Source organism: Balaenoptera musculus, chromosome 2 (assembly GCF_009873245.2).
Source record: "Balaenoptera musculus isolate JJ_BM4_2016_0621 chromosome 2, mBalMus1.pri.v3, whole genome shotgun sequence".
In the NCBI taxonomy this organism is placed as follows: Eukaryota; Metazoa; Chordata; class Mammalia; order Artiodactyla; family Balaenopteridae; genus Balaenoptera; species Balaenoptera musculus.
This window is the reverse complement of record NC_045786.1, coordinates 152,879,566-152,897,579: the sequence shown is the minus strand read 5'-3', so window position 1 is coordinate 152,897,579 and position 18,014 is coordinate 152,879,566. Positions and strand designations below refer to the sequence as shown.

The following is an 18,014-nucleotide window of genomic DNA, read 5'->3' as shown; positions in this document are numbered from 1 at the left end:
GTTTATAAAGAGCTCTTCAAATGTTTGTTACTATTTTCTTCAAAGCTGACCGTAGCATCAGCTATGAGGGTTTCATATTCAGAGAAGGCTGAGTCTCAGACAACTGAGATCAGTGCTGCTCTGAGTGGGATGCTTGCAGCATCTGTGTCAGCATCAAACGAATAATGACCTCAGTCAAAAACCTTAACCCAAGTAGCCACTATTACTACCTTTCTTGAACCTCTGTTCCTACCCCTCCAATAGTGCTAAGTTCTTAAACCTTGATTAGTTCCTCTTTTAGTGGTGAATTTTTGTTATATATGTATGTAATTTTACAGTTACTTTGTTTCACTCTTCTGTGGGTTAGAGTTAAGCTCTGAAGAGGTCATATTGAGATATGTTTTCATAGGAGCCCTTCCTCTCAAACCACATGACTTGAGACAAGTCACTCACTCCTCACCCCAACCCCTGGAGTCTCAGTTTGCTCATTTATAAAATCAGGAAGACTCATCCTTCCAGCTCACATATGTATGTAAATTTAAGTAAAATTACTTTGGAAACTATGAAATATTCAATTCAAATGCAAGAAGATGTTATTCGCTATATTCTACGAGTTCAGCATTACTTGGTGCTACTGAAGAGACCAAAGAGGATGGTGACAAGGGTGGAACTCTCATCAAATTCCCTTGGAAAACATATCCCAACAGGCATTAGAACTGTGGGGTAAGATGAGGATATGAGGGAATGGAAGGTCGAGGTAGTATTTTAGCTCTTTTCTGCCAAAAGAGATAATACTGGTTAAGATGCACAAAAGGGAAAATTCAATTAAAAAATTTCCAGGAATTAATATTCTTATTTTCATTTGTTTTAATGGTAATCAGGTAGTAGTATAAGTAAGTCTTTCTTCACTCAGGATATTATAAACTCCTTGATGCACGAGCTGAATCTTTATAATTATTTTGTGTTTTTTAATCCATCTAACATAGAGCAGGGACACCACAGATCTTCAGTACATATTTGTTGAATTGAACTACAAAAATAGAGCAGCTTGCAGCACTTGGATCTCTGCTTTGTGAAGTGGGTGGGATTCAAAAAAGTTATCCTTGTTGGCACTAATTTATTTAATCAAGAGTTATCTTCATCGAATATCTTCATGAAGTAAAACAAAGAGCAGTGTAAATAGAGCTTAAAGCCATGAATTTAGCAACTGCTCTCCTTTTCTTAACCTTGTTTCTCTGTGGATTTTTAGGGCCAATATATGCATATGGCTCATTATTTGCAAACTATTAGGTCCTCACAATACTATTAAAGTCCAAGACAGTAGGTAATATAAAAGATTTATTTTATCCACATAAAAATGACCTGTGTGCCAGTCAGAAATGAAAGCTCTGCCTGAAATTCTTTCTTCCTTTAGCTTGAATAGCCCAAGATTTTTCAAACTTTCCTCCTCCTGTTCTGACCCTTTATCTCTCCATTTCATGGCTGGTCCCAGGTGTGGCCCTAGGCTGGGTGATCCTATCCTGCCCCTTGGCTGTAAAGACCTGCCATCTATATGACTATGATTTGCAGTTCAAACCTCCTCTCAGATTCCAATTTCCCATATCCAACTGTCTACTCAACATTTCTACTTCAGTCTCTAAGGGGCACCTTAAATTCAAAATGGCTAAAAGAGAACTTTGGTGGACTTCACTCTCCTCCTAAACTTGCACCTCTCCTAGGTTTCCCATCTTTTGGGTTTGACCCAGGTGTACAAGCCCCTAATTAGTCATGATATTTGAGCCCCTACCCCAACTCACCTCCACATATCCAGTGTACCAGGAAGTTCTGTGTACTCTACTTTGGCAACAAATTCCTCACGTTGACTTTCTCCCACTGCCGTCACCCATGTCCTAGAGTAAGCCACCACGATTCCTTGCCTGGACTCTGCAATAGCCTCCCAATTGATCTCCCCACCTCCACTTCCGGCTCCCTAAAATCCATTCTCCGTAATGAAGTCAAAGTGATCTTTAAAAAGTATACTATGTAAAACAGATCAAGTCACTGTCTTGCTTCAAATCCTCAAAGGTAGAATTCTCCAAACCCAAATTCTGTACCGTGACCCACTGTGAAAGTCCCCTGTGATCTGCTAGCTGCCTACCACTCCCATCTCACCTCCTACAGCTGCCCCTGACCCACGATGTCTCAGACTCTGGCCATGCTCTCTAGCTTCCCTTCCAAGAACACTCCTTTCCTTATTCTTTGCCTGGCTTGTTCCTTCTGGTGGTTCAGGTCTCTCCTCCAAGTTTGCTCCTCAGAGAGGCCCTCCATGGCTTCCGTAGTAAGCAACCTGCTCTCTAACTGACCATCCCCTCGTGATTCTCTGTGTAGTATTTACTAGCTGTTTCATGCCCATTTATTTATGGAATATAAGCTCCATGAGAACAGAGACTTTGTCTAATTCTCCACTGTACTTGCAGCAGTGCTGGACACTTGGTAAGAGCTCAGGAAATCACTGCTTAGTGAAGGAACAATGCCTCTAATAGCCTGAAAACACCTCGCAAAGGGAGGCCAGTCTATTTTTCTCTCTTGCAGACCTCCGTAGCTCCAAGCACGGTGCTACTCCCACATGAGGCGTTGAGTAAATGGTTTGTAAACTAACTATTGAAGCATTGCATCCTCTATTCTGTTCTATGTTCTTTTACTCTTCTCTAAACCAGATGGGATTTCCCTGAATTCTAGCTAGCAGTTCCAATGCAAATTGGACCTTCTCACCCACAGCTGGCTTAAAAAAACCATCCGAAAAAACCACATCACTATCTAACTCATTCTCCCTCTCATAAACTGGTGCTGGGATGTTTATTAAAAACTCAGGCTTTCCTTTGCAGTTGTGAAAGCTAAAGATAAAATAAACAGAAGAGTCAGGACTACAGCTGCCAGACTTTGATGCATGTCTTCAGGCAATAGGAAGGAATGGACCAAACAAATTATCAGTGGGAGGACTGGTGATCAGGGTAGTGAAAATGTACTTTGTTTGTTTGCCTGTTGTGGCCCTACAGCCACTGACAGCAGAACCCAGCAGTAGTGGGATCTTTTTCCTGAACTCATACCATGACATGCTATGAATGTATTTTTAGAGTAATAAATTATTCAAGAAGGTTTATTTTGCTTCTGTTTTCCACAAAAGCTCATCTAGTCTGTCATTATGACCAGAATTCTGATCATTTTCTTTGTGCTGGTGTTTTTTTGGTGGTAGCAGCTGGGCATTCTACCTGTTGCCTCCTCTCTGCAGGGCCCTTAAGTTCTCTACGTTGTCCACAAGAAATAGCTGAACTTGACGACATGTTACAATAAAATTCACCATATCTTGAAAACACCCTCTGTTCCCCTAAAATCCATCTTCATTGTAAGGAGTGTACAGTGTTCATAAATCAATAACACCAAGGCGTTTTTATACTCAGTGGAAATTAGTACTATGCAAACAACATGAAAAGCTTGCTCAAGACTCATGCATTTGACATCAAGATGATGTACCATGATTGCATGGCTTTGACTGTGTCTGACCTGAGCCTCAAGCAGCTGATTTACCAGAGAGGAGAAGACTACAGAGATGCCTGCATGTGCAAGACACATATCATGAGATTTATTTTTAATTTTTGTAAACGGAACTACTGTAGATTAGAGAGAAGCTATGATAAATTCCCTAGTCATTCCAAAAACTCAATGCACATGAGCCTCTAAATTAGTAAAGATACATGCTCAGAGACAAATGCGTATGATCAAATGGTTGACATAGTGATCCTCCCAAATATGAGAAAAGAGAAAGAAAATATAAATTACAATTTTATAGTTAAAACACTAAATTAACCAGAAGCCTACTTCTAGAGGGACATGTTCTTAAGAGTTATTGAGAACATATTCTCTGCCAGACGTTGTATTAAGCACCTTAAATATTTAATTTCACTTAATCATTTCAATTACATCTTACATTATCAGCAAACTTGGGCTGAAAGAAGTTAGTTTGCTCAAAGTATACAACTAGAAAGTTGAATAGTCATGACTAAACTCAATCCTATATATTTTACATTAAACCACAATGCCACTGCAAACCAGGATGTTTTAAAATATTCAGTTCTCAGTGAGTATGGGAAATTATAAACAAGCTAATCTTTAGGCACAACAACAATTTCCACAGGAGATCCCAGGATCTCTACAGATTTATTTCAAACTCTTATGCCCTTGAAATCATTATTGTACAATGAGATATTCAGAGGGGCTCTGAGGGTTTTTTTTGTACAATCTCAGGTCATTTAAGCCAGACCTACTAAATCAGTCTCTGCTGGGGGTAGTGGGGATGGGATGACAGGCAGTGTCTGAATATTTGCTTTTTTTAAAGTTCCCCAAAGGGCTCTTATGCAAAATCACGTTGAGCTCAGAATCAAAAGACCTGGACTAAATCCAGGCTGTGATCCACTCTCTATGACCTTGAATTAAGCCATAACTTCTCTTGTTTGTAAGATGGAGATAAACTTCACTGGATGTTGAATTAATAGAAGGAGATGCTAGCTATATCAGCACTTTATAAAATGAACATATATACATACACACACACATACATACTTTCAGAAATGTTATAAGAATAATAATTCTCTTACTGGCACATTGAAAGCTACTTAATAATTACTAATACATTGATTTTAGGACCACACAATAAATGTTTTTGGATATTCCACCTAGTCTAAATGTAATGTGGTGGATGCTTCAGTTATCTATGAAGTACCTATCAATATAGTCTAAATGATTTGATTCCTTTGCTATTTTCCTGAGTTATCAAATTACAAATGCTCTCTTAATATCTCTGTCCCATACTGTTTTCTTTCATACTATATCCTAATCCATCATTGACTCTATGCAAAAATTTTTTAAAAGCGCTATAAACCAACTGTTGGAGAATCTCATCACATTGTTCTTTTTTCATACCTTATTATTTTTATTCTGCACTTTAACCCCAGACTGGTAGGCTCCACTAATTATTCTAAAGTGTTAAGAAAAGTGGCTTTCTCTGTACTCATCAAACAGGCACAGATGCTACTCTCAGTCTCAGGTAGGACAGAAGACACAAGAATTAGCTTCCAACTGTGTCCTTTCAGAACCATGGAGTCTACCATGTCTGCTAGAGGGACATGGTGTTAGGATGAGGACAAGACACAAGCCTGGCTTCGGATTAGGGTCACAAAGTGAGGAAGAGTTATAGCCAGCTTTGAAAACAGAAGTGCCAACAGTCATCTGGTCACTTTTAATATCTCCTTGGCCAGACCACATCATCTTTTTTCAGCGTGGTCTCCAACATTATTTCTCCACGGTGATAATAAACAGATCCTGATATATTTTCCCTATGCTGTTTTAGATGAATATGTTACTTGATCTTTAAGTTTTCACACTACATATGATGACCGTATGAGATATCTATTAAAAAAGAAAAGATTTGAGAAACATTAAAGGTTTTATCTTTAGCAATGGTGGCATGTTTAATTAAGAACGTCAGAATGGTGAAATTCAGAAACCCACTTACAATCTCTATCTTTATGCAGAAGTTTAATGTGCTCACATGCAGTGACTCTGTTAGAATGTTTGCTCATTAATTTTATTTCTGTTTCATAGTACTAATCTATAGTAATGTTTCCCCCAATGTTATTAGCCGAAAGGTCATATTTGTTTCTTCAAATGGATGGATACTACTGAAAGCTGAAACTTAAAATTCATACAGTGCTGAGTATTATCTCTGCAAAATCATGTAACCTAGGGCTAGGCTTTTGGGGTCTCTCTTACTTGAAAAATGTTACATTCTTTATTACATATTATTTAGGTATTCAGTACAAAATATATTAGTCCTCCTGTAAACAACTCACTAGGAAAATCCTTATTATCTTGGACACCAGGTAGAATTTTTTGATAGTGACAGGTCATCCCTACTCTCTCTTTTTTTAAGGAACAGATAGGCGAAGCCACTAAGCAAATCCAGGGCTGGAGCAGTATCATGAAAACTGAGACAAATCATTTTGTTCTTACCATATCCGTTTCATCTTTGGTTTTGTTTTGGCTCAACACAAATTCTCCTTGCAGATGAGGGTATCTTGTTTCCTTGAAAATATTATTCAGCCAGAAACAAGAGAACATACTGCTATGGTACCTGCATCTATCTGTCTGCTTGAATGTCAGGGCTCCTTCACTGTATAGCTCCAGGGGATGCAGTGCCTATTGTAGTTCATGTAAAGAGTATCCCCTCGAGTTGAGCGATGCAAGGCCTGCCCAGCCTATGCAATAACCCCATGCAAGTTACCCCTGTGCTTATGAACAGCATTTGTAACTACTCTGAATAAGCCCTATTTTCCCTTTCAGTTCTGTTGAAGCCAGCATTTGGACAGGACAGTAGCACACAGTGGACAATTGTCCTTGGTCACTGCTACTTAAAGTTGTGAGCAGTGTTGACCAGATAGGTAAAGACAGTGAGAGAAGAGGTACAGGAATGTGGCCATAGCACATAATAAGGACCCAATAAATAATTATTGAAAAATAAAAAGTGATTTCCCTGTGGACCTGGCTAATGGGCACAAATCAAGACAGAAAGATACCGCATTTTGAGTGTCTGTGCATTTTAGCTTCTAAAGAGCCTTCATATTTGAAGAGATTTGTTTAACCTACAGTCCTTAAGACTTATTTCTTTGGTTTAGATAGAAAGAATCTAAAAGCAAGGACTCAACTACCTAGAAGTCTCTGGAGAATAACTCTCTCTGATACTTTTATAGAAAGTAACACAAAAGAACAATTAATGGTAAAAAGAATAACTTTGTGAAGTAGTGGCATTCACCATTTGTGGTCCAAAGAAAGCCTTGAAGGAGAGAAGGATGGTAGTATCTATTCAATATGTTTCCAGAGAAACCAGAGAGATAAATAAAATCGAATGCTGTTGTGTCTTTTCCCCACAGGTTATACATCCTGCTAATAAGCAAAACTTCCAGAAAGTAAGCTCTCCTGACTTTCCTAGAGAAGACATGACATTAGGAAGCAGAGCGTGGAGGCAACCTTACTTAGTGGTTATGTAACCTCAAGTAAGTGACTTTAATTTTCTGAGCCCCCTTTTATTGCCTGTAAATGTAAGGGTTAGATAGGGTGATCTTTTGAAAGAACCAATGACTTAAGGAAGGTAAGTGCTATTGCTAACAAAGCTCAAAAATTTTCCAAAGCCAACAATATCATTTCTAAAATATTTTAAACGGACTATATTTAGTTTACCTAACTCTATGCCATTACATAATGGAAGCATATGTTTTATGTTGCCTTTTCCCTTAAGAATCAAAAGTCAATTACCTAGCCACTTCACAACACTCCTTCCTTAGTGGGTCCTAGAAAGGCGTAATAATTTCTGTGTTTCTTGCAGTGAGATGACAAAATCCTAGGATAGGGTGCTAAGAGTATTATTTTGGATACATGGGATGTTGAGCAGAGAAAGAAGGGAATCTAATAATCCAAGGATGAAGGTTTGAAAGTTGATTTCCCACTGTGGAGACTAGCCATTGGCAGAGTCCTATATGGAAATCAGGCACCAACAGATCAATAGACAAAAGAGGCAGCATAGGAGTTAGTGGGTCAGGGTTTTTTTCTTTTTTTAGGTGATACATAAACAGTGATAAATGTTCAATCTAACAACTCCAGCTTTTAGAAGAAAGTGTTGGGTACGGCTGACTTTTATTGCTTCGGAAAGCTCTAAGCCTCTATCTTTTGTACTGTGCTAGTGTTCAGATGTATGATGTTCTCTGGAGCTCTCAATCCAAGGTCTTCTGAGACTGCATCACAATAATTACCCATCTGTATTCTAAAGCTACAAGCAGCTCTTTCTCTGTTGGATAGCTTGTATTATAATGGTGGCCAAATAAAAGAAAGCTACATAGATTTTGAAAAGCATAGTTAGAAAGCGTCACAGGTAGCTTTGTGTCATGTGGGCTAGTTTTATTTGTTGTCTGGAATAGTGGATGGAACTTACAAACCAGGATGACACTAAAAGTGTAACATTTCCTAGCGGAAGAAGGGCTCTTGGTTTTAACAACCTTTAAGTGTATCAGAAGTCAGTTGGCAAGAGTTTCGATGAGAGCCACTCAAGTATGACCCTGTGGTCTTAAACTTGGAACTGGATGCTGCAGGAAAGCCAACTGGGAAGGCAGAGTGGGAGTGCATGAGCTTGGAAAACAAAAGCTACACATCGCACTTAGCATCTTTGTCATATGCCTTTGGGTTCCTTCCAGTGCACAGAACCACTTTAGTCCAAATTCTTTGAACTGTTAGTAGCATCCAACTGAACTTTACTGAGAAGAGTAACTTTTTTCTCTATATAACATTAGAAGGAAATCTCACTGGAAAGGACTCTACCTTAATGATGCAGAGTTGTGGCAACTTGAAAATCAATTGCAAAGGACTGAGTTCTGATTGAAATTTACTATGTTGTTTTTAAAAACCATTCACAGATAGGCTATTCCATGCATGCCAGGATTTAAACTGCATCCTCCTAACAGTGGCTAAGTCTGATAGGGTGATGTTCCCCTGCTGTCACTGTCAAATTTCGTATGTAACTATTATGATCATCAACCAGAAAACCCATGGGCTCTGTGCAGGGATGTGGTTTAGTGTCGAAATCCTAATTGCCTATGCTTACACTGAATCCCAAACCACTTTGGTTATGAAGAAAAATATGAACCCCGGGGCCATGGCCACATTCCAATTTGAATAATTACGTTGGTTGCCACAAATTTCTTCCATTCAATCCCTCAACTGTGTCATCTGGGATGTAGCTATTCAATGCACCCTACACACCACATTTCCAGCCCCTTGAAGAAAAGCTCTGCCAAAAAGGAGCTCCCCATGAGCAAAAGTGGCCACAAATCCTAGAACAGAAGCTTAAAGAATGTGCGAGGAGATATCAAAACTGAAATCTTCAGATGCTGAATTTTTTTCAGAGTTTAAAAAAACTATTCTGAGAGTAATATTAACATTTATTCTTACATGTCATTAAAAGGTATGATGGTGCCGAAGAAGATATTTTAAAATGGCCCAGTTCTGCAGTTTCACAAAGCCCACTGAGTGGCAACTGCATAGGACAGCTTCGGAGGAGGGACCTGGTTACCTATTTTGTTATGGCCATGGAACCCAAAAGAATATTCTTGCTTTTGAAAGGGACCCTACAAGGTAGTCTCAGTGTTTTGGGGAAGTTGCCATGATTCTGTTTGTTCTCTGAAGAAATTAGGGTGTGAAAAGAGAAATGTGCCCAAGGATGATAAGGGCTTTCGGAATCTGCAAGTCCTGGTCAAGTACGGTTGGGAATGAACGCAAACTTTTCTGAGTTTGATTTTAATTTTGTCGTTTTCAATTATTTAGTTTTAACTTAGAATACCACCTTTGGTAAAATAGTTAACTGGCCCCTTTTGTGTCACACTGAGTGTCCTAGTCTTTACCGGAACATAAAGGAGTATGGACACATGGCTATGTTTTGAGCACTGCATAATGTTTTCAGCAGTGACATTTCCATGTAGAATGTTGTGTCTTTAGCTGTGAAGCTGAGCAGCAAATAATATACAGTTAAATGGTTGGTTCAAGAAAGGGAAAGGTTAAAAGGGCTGGGCCCTCCCGGAGAGTCAGAGGAGGCGTCTTGCTGTACATACTCTGTGCTCATTTTACGGTTATAAGAGCGGTACTTGGGAATCCCTTATCAGATGAGAAAGGTGGCAGAGATAGAAATAAGAAAATAAAGAGAATGGGCTCTGGGTAAAAATGTCAGCATTTGTAATGGGGTTTGCTTTTCCAGTGGTACTTAAAATCTCAGCAGTAGTAAGAAATGTTGGATTTCTGTGTTTTCTTTGTTATGTTTCTTAAGGGCTAAGAGCATTTGTTATTATTATTGGTGGGTGTGGGACAAGTCTGTTTATTTAGCTACCAATTCTCTGGATTTCTAGTCTGTCTATATAGTTGTTCTTACACAGTGGTACTTCTATAACAGAACACCTGAGAATCTGTACATACCAAAATGCATACAACATTCTTTCATGTAGATTTTCTTGGGAGGGTAGCCAAAGCTCTTTTCCTCTTCCTGTTTACATACAAGATGTTGTTCCTTGGCAGATATATGTTAGAATAGTTGTCCCAGATTGCAAAGAGCTTTGCACACCTGGATTGTTTTCATTCCAAAAGGTCCAATTAAATAATATTGTACTGCATTTGCATAATTATTCAATTTAGCTATATGGCAGAGCTTCCAATTGGAATCTTTAAATTAAAAAAAAATCTGCGTGTATGTCAATTAAGAATTTTACAATTATTGATCAGTTGGTACTCTAGAGATGATTTGCTAATATACTGATAGAACAAATACAGTGTCATTTAAGGAGAACTTGGTAAAAACGAGCATTTAGGAGGAGATGAGCCTTTGTTTTAAGGGTGATCGCTCAACATTTCTGGATAACAAAGCAATGAAAATCTGATGGAGACTGTGTGCTTTTTCCCAGTAAAAATGTCTATGTAAATAAAATTTTGTGAAGACATTCAGATCTCACCCATGGATCCCAAGCTACATTTTTAAGAGGACTGCATTACAAAAATAAGGCAAGAAGTAATATCTGTAAAAATGCCTCATAAACTCTAGAGTTATATATAAACTTATGAGGCAACTGCACAATAAAAGCAACAAAAAGGATTAATTCTCATTACTGCTATAACATATATTGTAGTCTGAGTCACTGGAATTAAATTCATTTTTTTACTATCTCTAGTTATCTGAGTTAATATAAGAGGCCATTATTAAGAGTTGAGTCTAAAATCTGCCTTCAATGTAAAACATATTTTATTCTAATATAATGCAGCTAGATATTGTTAAGTTTGATATTCATCAGCACTGGTAAAATGAACCCAACCTCAGGTGCAAATCTAATAGAGCTGAATGTTAATTAATGTGATCCAAACAACTTATCATTTCGGGCTTGCTTCTATTAGGAAAGATGTGTTATGGCTGTACACTAATAGAAAAGTCTATTAGCTGCATGGATTCCAATTTCCTTTATCTATGTTAGTCACTGCATGCTAGGTTTCTTCTAAGATTAATATTTTTTCATTGTTTCTCTTTATGTTTAGAGAATTGGTTTAAAACCATAAAATTGTGGAGCAAGATGCAATGGATGTATTTCATATATTTTAATCTGATAGTTTCATATATAACTTTTAGCCTAGGAGAATACATCCATTTTCCTTTCAAGATTCAATTTTGGCATCCATCTGCGCAATACCAGAGAGAATTAATATCAGAAATGGAAGGCCACTTCCATTTATATTTGAGCCCCATAATAATCCTGTAATGAGTGCGGTAGATGTTATTTACATCTTAAGGCAAGGTTTCTCCACCTCGTCATTCCTGCCATTTTGGACTGGATAATTCTCTGTTGCGGAGACTGTCCTGTGCACCAAGGACATTTAGCAGCATCCCTGGCCTCTACCCACCAGATGCCAACAGCACCTCTCTAGTTGTGACGATCCAAAATGTCTTCAGAATTGCCAAGTGTCTCCTAGGGGCAAAAATCACCCTCAGTTTAGAACCACTGGTTTAAAGGTAAAGAAACTACATTGCAGAGAATGTAAGGCATTGGCTCAAGGTCATGAAGACACTGAGTACTAGAGCCAGGGCCACAGCCCACGTCTCCGATATCTAGCTCTCCCCTCTTGCCATGGTCTGCAATGCAACTTATGAGATACTACATACTGTGATTCCTTTAGTGTTTCTGTTGAACCATGAATATCATTAACATAAATAATCTCGTAATACCATTAATATATCTAGAAGGCAAAAAGTAACATATATGAAAGTGCGTGTTAAATTCTGAAGTATTATGAAATTTTCACATTAGCATGAATGTATTCGAGAGAAAGACAGAGAGAGAGAATTCACTTTGACATAAAAATGCGGGGGAAATCAGAGAAGACATGAAAAACCCAAAGTAAGCTGGAAACTAGAAGGTGAGTCTGCCACTGATTTCAAGTCCCCAACTGCAGAACTGATCTTAAATAGTAGTTTAAGTACTTAATTCAATCTGGCTGCCATTGGCATCCTTCCAAAACACTCTATTAGCTGTTACAGTGGAATTTTGCCAGTAGCCAAATTCTCAGTTTCTAGTCTCTAGTGGATAGCAGGTACAAACAAGGAAAATTCATACTTAATGTTTTTAAGAGTGGCAGAGCTATGCCTGATGGAAATAGCTTCATCCTTCAGACATATTAAGTGAAGTTCGAAAAATCACGCTTGGCAAGATAAAAAAAATAAAACCAGACACAATGTCTAGGCCCTCAGAAACCTGATATCTAAGGAATCTGTGGCTATATCCTCACTTTTTATGATTCCCAGAAGCCTGGACAATACACACACCTTAATCTAACCAAAGGAAGAGTTTTCCCATCTTGCATGCATGAAACCCCAGAGCCTGACCCAGTCCTGCATTAACATCTTGTGCATCACCAGTTCTCATGGGAAAACCCTCACTCACTAGCTCTTGGGTAAATGCAAGATTATGTAAAAGAGTAAAAGTTGTAGAGATAGGTCTGCAGTTCTATTACACTTCAGAGAAAGTACTAAATTTCTTGTCCCTTTGAACAAAATGACACCGCTGGTGAAAAAGCAAGCATTTTTCTTAAAATGCTCTCAACACCCCCAATTTCCTATTGAATCTAGACATTTCCCTCATTTTTCTTTTTTTCACGATTCCCTGGTGGTCTCTCTCTCTCTCTCTCTCTCTCTCTCTCTCTAATAGGACTGTCGACGCTTAAAGACCTCATATCATCAGTTTCCTGAAACGGACTGAAACCTCCTAGGAGTTTATCTGTCAATTTAATATTTGTGTCATCTTAAAAGAAAGTAAGCTATTCAACCTCCTTCCCATTTCATCAATCGGTGTGAAGGAAAGGAGAGAGAGGACTAAAAATAGGTGGCTTCCAGCTATTAACAATGCCTTGCACCAGCTAACACGCAAAGTTCACAAAGTTGCCCGAACAGTTAACAGAGCAATTTAGATTAAATGGCTTAGGAGGTGAGCAATGAAACAAGGTGGTTTAGACCATTAAGACCAGAAGGAGAGGCTACTTTGCTTGTGTCTATATTAATCTAAACTCTGGTAAATACAGAGTTTTTATAGAGACTGGACAAGCAGACTTATTCTCCTCCATTGCATTATGGGTGGATCTCTGCCACTGAATAGTAAACCAAGACTTTCTTTCCCTGGTTCTGGCCAGCGGCATCAGGCAAGGGTCTGGGAGGACTCTCAGGCCTATGGGCTCTAATTCCCAGGCTTTGTAAAAGGCAACACCCTCCTTTTGAGTATCACCAGCCTCCTTTTCTAACTGAGTACTCGCAGAAGGAAAACAATCATATATCAAGCTATTCTCTCTTACTCTCTTCTTCTATCATACAAGAGCCAAACGTTTTGGGGTTTGCTGAGTATAATTTCAGAAATAAAGGTGCCTCTATTCTAAAATTAAAAGAGAAAAGCATTTGTTCATTTTGTTCATTATTCGGAGCCAAGGGAACATGACTCCAAGCCCACTTCTTGAGTCTGAATCCAAACTCTGTGGCCAGATGAAGGATCTTATGTAAAAGTACAAAGCATCCTTTGTTTTTTCACCCAGAAATAGAACAAACTATTTCTGGATTCCAAACTTATTCTCTGCAAACTTATTAAACAGTCTCGCAAAGTTACAACTAAAGTACCATAGTCATAAATGTTCCCTATAACTTCATTGACTTTAAAGTGATGTAACATCCCTGGATAAGTCATACCAGAGGCAAATCGACAAGTCATTTGTGTGGTAACAATGGACTTCTCCATCCTTCCGTGCCAGGCCATTGCGAAAGAAGCGGCCATGATGCTCAGCCCATTTTTACAGCCTGAATGAACCTTATCACTAGTCTTTCAAATGCTCCAAGTGTGTTGCAGACAGATAAACAAGCCCTGCTTGGAGGAAGGGCCTGAATTTGAAGCCATGGAGCATATCTCCTTCATTCAGAGTGTGTTGAGTGAAGCAGTGCATTGTAAATGAAATACAGTAAGCGGTCCTGTGGATATGCAGACGCCTTCATTTAAGAGAAAAGTTATTGGATTCTGTGGCCACGGTAGGCTGGGTGTGTGGAAGATAACACAACTTGGCTCTATTCCACTGAAAAAGATGCTTACAAGCAACCTCTCTCAAGGAAGAAAATTTCAGAAAAATCTGTTATCCCATAGAACTAAATATCTATATCTATCTATATCTATCTATCTATCTATCTATCTATCTATCTATCTATCTATCTATCTATCTATCTGTCATCTATCTATTTTCATTCAGGGGCTAGAACTAAGCTTTTGCAGCAGCACATGCTTTGATCATTGTATGGGCGATAAAAATAAGTCATTTATAATTGATTCAGGCAACTTCTATTGACCTTGATGGCTACTGGCTCCTGACTCCATAAAATGTGCTATGCCGCTTAACAAATCTAAATGGTAATCAGTAGTAATCTTATAAAGTGCAATGGGCAGCAGGAGTGATAGATTTTTTATAAGCAGAAGGGAAATCATACACGGACAATGACAGACAGAAAGAAAACCTGCTGTTTCCCAATTGATAGAAGGAATATTTAAATTCCAACCCGGTGGTGGGATGCCATTAGCAATCCAAAATGTGACTTAGAAAACTCTTGTGGTGGGGATAGTCATCCTGGAATATATTTCTAATTACTTCCTTTTAGGAAAAAGAGTATATCTTTATTACTATAATAATAATTATTAATTATAATAAATATAGAATATATATAATAAACACAAAATTATTATTATTATTATAATACAGTCTTAGTACAAAGCATTTTTCTTTTATTCCAATTGTAGGAGCACAAATTTTTACTGTGGGGCAAGTTTTAAAAAATCAGAGAGTGTACAAACTATTCCTTTCAAAATCATTAATCTCACTGGGAAATGATCCTCAACTTTCAAGTCAAATATCCAATGACTTAACTGATAATGACTGTAACGGTGAGGTGGTGGTGGGGAAGAAGGAATGCGTTTTCTCTAAAGTGTGAGATGGTGTAAATTATAAGTAGATCGATATTTGATATCTGCTTACTCACTACCATCACCAACATGCAATTCTCTTCTCCAGCACCATCTTTTGAGGGAACATCTGTTTCTTTAAAAAACTGTTGAGTGACTCATTCACTAATAGGCTCTGCAAGATGTAAGAATACCTAGAATTTGGATGCTGTCTTCAGCCTCTCATGACCAAGTTGTAAGTGCTTGAAGAAATGATGCACAGTCACATACCAAACTGTAAAGTATCATCTAAGACTCTGAGAACCTGGAAATGGCTTTGGTGACTCTTCAGCCTAAGACATATATTCCTGTCACCTTCTCCTTTATTGGTAGGAATCGGTGTACCAAAAAATACAGCCTCACGTTTTTTTTTTAATTCAACTTTCCTCCAGCGAATGCATCATTTTACTCATTGTATCTCCATTCTTCACAAAGCCCACTCACTGCCCACCAAGGGGTGATGCAGAGTTGATAAAGTCACTCTCGTCTCCATTCACCCAAAGATGAAAAAGGACACCAAAGCCTATTTCTGTGAAAGGTCTTCCTTTTATAGCTTGGACAGCTGTTCCCAAATGACTCCCTCTTAGAGATGGCTGATTTTTCCTCATGCCTAAAATTTCTTGCATGCTCAAATGAATTTTCCTTCTTCTTTGTCCATTAAACTTCCACTTATCCCACATAATTCAGCTGAAATATTTCCTCAAGGAAGGTTTCCCTGCCCCCACCTTGCATCCACATCCCTCATCCCTACCTTGTCACATGCCCTGCCATGACATGTGGCATATGCCTTTGCTTCAGAGCACTCATCAAAGTATTTATTTGGACATCACTTGATTAATCAATGACAGTCCCCCCCCCCACTAGACTCACCAGGGGCCATCTCTATTTTTGCTCACTCTTGTACCCTAGTGCCTCTCCCAGGACTTAGTACATCATAAGTGCTCAATAGGCAGTTGTTAACAGAAAGCATTAATGAACAGTTGGTCAGAAATATGAAATTTGTTTATCAGTGCCCTCTGAGGAATGAAAACGAGAGAAACCTCAAGTTCTTCTTGCTATAATTTTAATTAGTTAATTCTAAGAAAGGAAATCTTACTCATATGCTAAAGCACAGGCTATATCCTCCTGCTTCCTCAGCAATTCATCCTGGAGGACTTGAAGACATTTACTCACTCTTCCTGATCTGTGACCAGCACAAGTAAAACAAAATAATATGTCAAGAAAATGCTTCAAAAATTCCTGAGCATGACAACTAAATGCAGTATGTGATCCTGGATTGGATCTTGGACTGGAAAAAAATAATTTTAAAGCCCATTATGCACACTGGTAAAATCTGAATATGTACTCTTGGTGAGATTTTGTATCAGGGTTACATTTCTTGATTTTGATAACAGTACTCTGATTTTTTTTTTCCTTGTTCTTAGGAAATACATGCTGAATGATTCAGGGAAAAGGAAATTATTTCTGCAACTTACTCTCAAATGGTTCAGGGGGAAATCTATATGTATCTATCTAAATCCATCCATCTATATGTATCTATCTAAAACATCATAAAATATATGATGTTTTACACACACTCTCAAATGGCTCAGATATATGTGTGTACATGTACATAGACACATATAAATATTTTTTATATGCATTCACATACCGAGAGAGAGAATGATAAGCAAATGTGGCAAATGTTAACAATTGGTGAATCTGAGTAAGGGCATAAGGGAGTTTTACGTACTATCCTTATACCTTTTCTCTAACTTATAAATTATTTGAAAATCAGAAGTTAAAAAAAAATCTCTGAGGAAGTAAGTATATGTATATTTGTGCAATTTTATGTACATATGACGCATAATCACAATCTAATTAATACACACGTATGAAGACTTTGGTCAGATTTCCAGTGTGATAAGTGCTGCAGGATCTATAACTCCAATAGGAAGTTGATTTTATATCAAAAGAACCATCCATAAAAGTTACTGATCGATGCTTTACTGCAAGTGTATAAAGATAAAAAATATATATATATATGTATGTTTAAAAACCTGGGTTGTCAGTATTTATGATCATGTTTTCCAGAGCCAGCATGATAGAAAAAAAGAAAAAATCAGTCCTAGACTATTCCTATATAATATCAAATCTATCCATCAAGTAGGTCAGTTTGGGGTAAAATAGCAAAGAGACACACTTGTGCATATGCTGGGTTCTAGAAAAGATAGTTTTCTTGTGTTTATTTAATGAGTAAAATGAAAGTGAAGCGCTTTTCAAATTTCTCAGTTCCATCTATTGAGTAAGCCTTGTGCCTCATGGGGCGGGGGCAGGGGGTGAAGGGAAGGAGGTACTGAAGATTGTTCTTTGAGCATCATTAAAAAATGAAGACTTTCTTAGTGGCTAAGATCCCACCTGGTCCAACATGGTGACTCAGGCTCCTTGAGGCACTACTGAAAGTTTCTGAAATGAAAATAGAACCATGGTGAAGGAAGTGGAGGAAAAAGTCAACATGAATGGCAGCTGATAAGGTGAATGCCTGCTTATCAAGTTCAATAATACAAATCAGCGTTTGTGCAATGCCTGACCCAGAGAGAAGCAGAAAGTAATTTGGAAATTGGAATGACTGTAAAAATACAATAAAGAATTATTTCACCAATCTGTGAAATGGCATTTGGCAGTGGCTCCAGAACAAAACAATTCAGTAAACAAATGAAGTCATGACAAGGGAAGGTCATAAGGCAGCCTCTGAATGTGGCAAATGAAAAGTGACATCAGATTTTTTAATGGCTACAAATACAAATGTTTGCCCCTTAGCAGCACTGCCTGACTTTTCTCGAAACATGGCTTATAAGATCAGTGATAATTTAAGCACATTATCAATTTCCCATTTCGATCTTCTGGACTACATGTAGATGCTATTAAAAA

The 18,014-nt window shown here is 38.1% G+C and overlaps 1 protein-coding gene across 3 annotated transcripts in view; it reads right to left on the bottom strand.

Annotated features, from left to right (window-relative positions):
• LOC118890249 (neurexin-3-beta) overlaps positions 1-18,014 on the bottom strand; it is a 572,537-nt gene that overhangs the window by 13,704 nt on the left and 540,819 nt on the right. The gene's annotated exons all lie outside the window — the stretch shown is intronic.